Genomic DNA, 6,500 nt, shown 5'->3' on the forward strand with positions numbered 1-6,500 from the left:
CGGTGAAATTAATTTCTCGTTAATACGAGGCGGTATTATAGGGGTTAGCAGGAAATTCGAGACGGTTGACGATTATCGACGCGATCCTGCGGGCGCCCACTTCAAGTTGACGTGAAAAAACGCGGCACGTGATACGATTAAATCTTCCTTCTTTGGTCGGTCCTTCTTTGAATTAATAAATAATCAAAGTTCGAAAAGGAATTTTACGATATCGCGCAAAGAAGTCTCTTGTCGACGATCCTGACATCTACATAGTAGTAGAAGAGTTATAGATATTCGAATATTCAAAATCGTAAAATTTTATTTTCATTTATGAAGTAAATATTCTCGAAACTATCAATTAATTCGATGTAATGTTGATACTTCGATTCGAGTACGAAATTACATTTATAAATTAAATCTATCGTTATAAATAATAATTAATATACTATATTGATGAGAAGTAAAATTTTTTATATCATAGATATAGAAGAGCTATAACTCGAATATTCGAAATTGTAAAAATTATTTTTATTTATGAAGTAAATATTCTTTAACTATTAATTATTTCGATGTAATGTTGATATTATTCGAATACAAAATTACATTTATAAATTGTAAACTATCGTTATAAATCGTAATTATATTAAATAACAAAATTTTTACATTGTATCGATACTTAGAATTCTCTGGATTCTACGCTAATGCATCGTTTCGATGAAAGAAAAATGCATTTAAAAATAGGCATTTCTATCAAAATTAATCGATCAAATCCTCATTTTTCGCGAGATTTCTTTCCAACAATGCGTCAGGATTGTCAACAAAGTCTTCGTCCAACCTTATATTTTTTTTTCGACTCTCTCATTCCTTAAATGGAAAAATTTTTCCACGATAAAAATTCGATGGATAATTTAAAATTGGGAAAGAAATTTTCAATTTCCAATTTGAAAGTTAGAACCTTATCGTTTCATTGGAATAGAGCAAGAGTACAAATAATACGCTTTTGCGAAAGAAAATTCAAAATTTAATAATTCCATTGATTAATCGCGTTACTTGTACCATTCACACACTACATAGTGATAGAAGAGCTATAATTTGAATATTCAAACTCGATAATCAGCTAAAAAATATTTTCGAAATTTAATTAATTATTTCGATATAATAAACTATTTGAATACAAAATTGCATTTATAAATTAAACTATCGTTACGAATCATAATTAGCCTATTACGCATATTACGAGAAATAAGAAAATTTTTATATCGTATCAATACGTTAGAATTTTCTAGCCTACGCTAATGCATCGAGATTTAAATTATCCTTTTGGATTAGGTGGAAAATTTTCGTATTTTCCTTCCAGCGGTGGACAATGAACGCACCATCGCGATTTCATGGATGCGCAATTGAAATTGCTTCGAGTACGATACATGTATAATACGACCGAGGCGCAATTTTACAAAGTGTAACACGAGTAACGAGTACGGTAAAGGACTGATTGATCGATCAGGGTAACTTTATACTTGACCGGGAGAGAGCAACACCATGCTTGAGCAGATCGTATGATCCCCCCACCCCTTGCTCGGTCGAAAGCGTAATCGTAATTGATCGATCTCGAGTAACAAGATCATTCGAATGCCTGCGAAAAGAAATCGCGATACGCGCGAGCCAAGAGGGATTGGCCTTCCCTGTTCGCCGTTCTGACAATGAAGAAGCGTTTTAAATTAAAACCGAGCATAAATTGAATAGATGTTATTAACAATCTTATCTTTTTTATTATATATATATAGTAGAAAATAATCCCTTGTTCTTTTCAACTTTATCGATGCTTATTAATTTTTGCGATTAATTGCGATTAAACAATGTCTGTGTCTTAACTTTAGATTAGAGTTATCGAGAAATTTCAAGGGGGATTATTTTCATACGTGGAAGAAAGTTTCACGTATCACGTCACAATTGATCTCGGCATCTGGAAAGAGAAGAAACTGTATGGAGAAGAATAGGAACGGAAAGTTTAGATTGCCTCGTGACAGCCCGCTTTATTTATTGACACTTAACCTCTACGACAATTTCCTGCGCGGCCTCAACTCAGTTACGATCCTATACCTCGTACGAGTGTACAAGCGCGTCTTCCAGCTAGCATTTACGCTATTTCAATTGTAAAACGCGAGACCGTATTCTCTAACCTATTAATCTTCTAAACGTTACGATGATTGCGATAAAGCCGTGCACAATGAGTAAAAGGGAAAGTTTAATGAAATACGATGGAGATTTTTTTCCAAACGGATTTTTCCTCAACGGAATTATTAATCAAAGATGCACGCGCGTTCTTTTTAACGGGAGTCGTTGCGAAAGCAAAAGTCGTTCGTTCGTGGAATGAAATTTCAAAACGGTAGATGGCGAGGCATCGATTTGTTAAACTGCTGCGCTACTTGCGCGTTACGAAAAAAGTGTTGCGTACGATATCGAGCATGTTTCTTTTCTTTTTCTTTTTTCACGAATCGATAAACGAGTCGAAGGAACATGGGATTATCGAGATAGCTCACAGTGTCATTGTCCATCCGGATTATTCGATACGTACGATGATAACATACCTGCGAGCAGCTTGTTTACAGCTTACGTCCACGTAGATCTACGTGGATGGAATATTACAGAGCTGCTGCGCGCGAGAGCGGAAGCGAGGCGAATTATCGGAATCGACGATGGCCACGTGACTGGATTCGGCCCTCGTTCGTAATGACGAACGCGCGTTAAATTCCGCGGCGCCGCTTTATCCATTTTTCGCCGCGTTTCTTCGCCGCCCACGCCCCTCCCCCTCGACTCATGCATCATTCATTCGCGCTGACCCACCTCACCGCGCCACCCTCCCAATACGCGTTATTACGGCCGGGGAACGAGAAAGCGAACAGCGCATAAGATAATGACACGGTATTACTCGGTTATTATCGCCGTATTTTTTTTCTTTTCTTTTTTTTATTTTCCAATCGCGAGCAAAGGAAACGAAAAAAACGCGTGTTGTTGGGGATTGGAAATGTTTCTTTCTTCTTTTTTTTTCTTTTTTTTTTTCGAAAATAGATAATAAAAACTCGTTTCGCGAGTAAGAGCAAAAGAGATTCTTTGAAAGATAAGAATTATCGATTTAGCTCTCGTAAGTGTTTATCTCTCGATTCTTTGTAATTGCAACGATAATTTATCTATCGAGATAGGATACAATTACAATTATTACAATTTACGTATTTTTATTAGATTAAAGAAACAATTATTATAGCATAATGAAATTTTAATGTGATAAATTACATATTTTTTTACTAAAATTAGAAATATCCATTTTATATATATTTGAACAAATAATGAGAATGTAAAGATGTATCGAGAAATTAAAAAAAAAATATATATATACGTGGAATTTATAAAGTTTGAAAAAGGGTTAAAATCTTAATCTTGGCAAAAATCGTCGACGTTTCTCGGCGCTGTTAAAAGTAGAAACGCGGACGAGCCGATATCGAGGGAAGTGTACACGCAAGATGTAGAACGCGTAGAGGTGAATTTACACGTACGTCGTCTATCAATTTTATCGGCCATTATCGATAAGAGTTCTGCGTTCGCTCGTATACTCGGTGGACGTTTTAAACCATTTCACATCGAACGACGTGAAACGATTGAAAAGCATCGAAAGGATATTATTCGCCGATCGTGCGATGTTGCACGAATTTGACAGACGCGATTAACAAAGTTTATTCGTTGAATCGATTGAGTTGAATTTTTCGACGATCTCGTTTCTATCGATGATCTGAAAAATAAAAAAGCTGTATCCCGTCGAGGATGCACCTTTCATTTTAGGCATCGATACATCCATTATCGAACGTTACACGAGGATTGGCTCGAATGCTATGCCCTGTGTAGAAGCAAGAAGGTGCGATTCGTGGAAGAAAGTTAACCGTGAATCTTTCTCGGTTGACAAAAGGAGAGGAGGGTTCTCCCTCCTTCGTGGAAAGATCCGACAGAATCTTCTTAGAGCGAGGCCACTGACCTGTCCATTGTGCCATCCCTGTGCCATCCTCCCATATAAAATATTTGGACAGAACTTCCGGCCCAAGGCGCGCCGAGAACGTCCTTCTCCTCCCATTTCCTCCCCCTCCCCCGATATTTCCTCCTTGTATCTTCCTTCTCTCGAGTTTCCCCAACGCGACGAAAGTTTCTCCATCTCTCAGCCTCGATAGCTGGCAATCGATGGCTTGTAAAAGCTTCCTTCAACAGCAAGTCGAAATCTTGTCACTCGAACTCGTCTTCCTTTCTTTTCCCTTCCTTTTTTCTTTTTTTTTAGAACGAATCCCTTTTTTAGATCGCGCGTTCGTGATTTTTTCTTTCTTTGGAGGAAAAATATAAAACGTTCACGATTGCCAAAAATTTTCCTATTCCTAAGAATCGATATAAATTCACTCTTCGTATATTCGCGAGAAATTTTCGCATCGAAAGATGTTTAAATTTATCCTTGTTTCGAAAGGAGCAATTCCAGCAAGGGACAAGCGAGTATTGTACGATTTAGAAGATCGGGGACAGGATAGGATACCGCGTAATCCGTCTTCAAGACGATGTTCCCACGGTCTTCAAGATTCCTCGTACACGCGAGTAGTTCTCTCTCTTTCTCTCTCTCTCTTTCTCCACACCTACTACGATTTCGAGGTGTGTTCGAGGGACTTGATATACAGGGTGCACAAGCGAAAGACGATCCCGAATAATTTCGAATCCTTTCGAAGCGCACGCACAATTTTCAAGAGATTTCTCAGTTTCCTTTTCTTCCATCTTATCTCTTCCACTTTGAAGTTCTTCGTCTTGTTCTTCTTCCACTTTCTTCGCAATTTTTCATCTCTCTCTCTCTCTCGCTCGCTCTCTCTCTCTCTCTCTCGTTCGCTCGCTCGCTCGCTCTTTCTTTCTCTTGCTCTCGCTCGCTCTCTCTCTTTCGCTCGCTCGCTCTTTCTCTCTCTTTCGCTCGCTCGCTCTTTCTCTCTCTTTCTCTCTTTCTCTCGTTCGCTCGCTCGCTCGCTCTTTCTTTCTCTTGCTCTCGCTCGCTCTTTCTCTCTCTTTCTCTCTCTTTCTCTATTTCTCTCGTTCGCTCGCTCGCTCGCTCTTTCTTTCTCTTGCTCTCGCGCTCTCTCTCTCTCTTTCTCTCGCTCTCTCGCTCTCTCTCTCTCTCTCGCTCTTTCTTGCAATTTTTACAGAGTTCAACGTGAGTAGAATATAAACTCGCGATTTACTTTTTATAAATATATATTTTTCACGATATGCAAATATCGGCCGGATGTTGGAGCGGACGGTTCCTTGCCTGTGCACGGTGGCTTACACGGTAAATTTAAATTACGATAAAATATTCGAGGAGGCAAAACGCGAGGCCCCGATAAAAGCTTGACAGCTGTCGGCACGAGCTCGCGCACAATACGTACGATTATTCGTGTCCCAGTGGCACGAGTCGACGCACGTCGTGAAAAAGACATTTCCAGCGTTCGAATTAAAAAAAAAAATCGACTTTTTCACGGATAGATCTTCGTCCATCTTCTTCCATCCCATCTTGGCGATTCTTCCTCGGAGGGGAAGAGTGGTGGATTTTCACAGCTACGAGTCTTTTTCAAAAGTAAAATTTCTTTTACTTTTCCCTTTCGTTTTCCTCTTTCTCTCTCGAGAAAGCTCCTCGATTTTTTCTTCCTCGATTTCGATATTTATCTTCGAAACGAAGAGCAGATATGATAACGATCGCAAGAAAAAAAGAAAACTCTTAATCTATATTTTCAGGAAATCAATAATATCAAATATCAAAGTTTAATCAGATATATAATCGCAGTTACGTGTTATCTGACTGAAGAGAAGAGAAAAAGAAATCTTGATTAACGAACTTCTTTTTTACACTTATATAATATACACATACACAGATATATTGTACATCCTCGTGCTATTTCACGCCATTTACCATTCGTTAGATGCGATCTGTTTCTCATGGTCAGCCGGAGGAAAGTCGAGATTTCATCTCGAGGCTGATGCACCCTTCGTATATGGAGCAGGTGCACCTACCTGCCGTAGGCGGTCCTACTTTTTCATTCCTCTTCGCTTTTGCCTCCCCCCGCCATCATCTTCTCCTCCTTTTCTTATCCTCTTTCTCTCTTGATTCTCTTCAACGCGAATTAGAAGGCGCATAAATAGAACGTTTACACGCGATGTCGTGAAGCTACGCGATGAAGAGGTGGAGCTAGGCCAGCTTTTTCCAGATCAGGATAGAACGATTCTCTTTCTTTCCAAATCGAGTCACCGACTCGTGGATTTACACGATTTATCGCAAGCTTATTTTGACTGGAAAACAATAAATAAAATATATCGGTTTAGGTGAATGAATATATTTGATTATACGCGTTTACAAAACATTTGAAGTACGTGTATCGAAGAGAAACAAATAGCTATGAAATAGTAATGTCGCTGGCAACATTCAATAATGAAATCGCATATAAAATTTCAGTGAACTTTAAATTCTATAACAC

General features: G+C 38.6%; 1 protein-coding gene across 1 annotated transcript in view; it reads left to right on the top strand.

Annotated features, from left to right (window-relative positions):
- Positions 1-6,500, top strand: part of LOC102678231 (breast cancer anti-estrogen resistance protein 1) — a 116,733-nt gene that overhangs the window by 9,962 nt on the left and 100,271 nt on the right. The window lies entirely within an intron of this gene.

This window comes from Apis dorsata, unplaced genomic scaffold (assembly GCF_000469605.1).
Source record: "Apis dorsata unplaced genomic scaffold, Apis dorsata 1.3 scaffold_23, whole genome shotgun sequence".
NCBI lineage: Eukaryota > Metazoa > Arthropoda > Insecta > Hymenoptera > Apidae > Apis > Apis dorsata.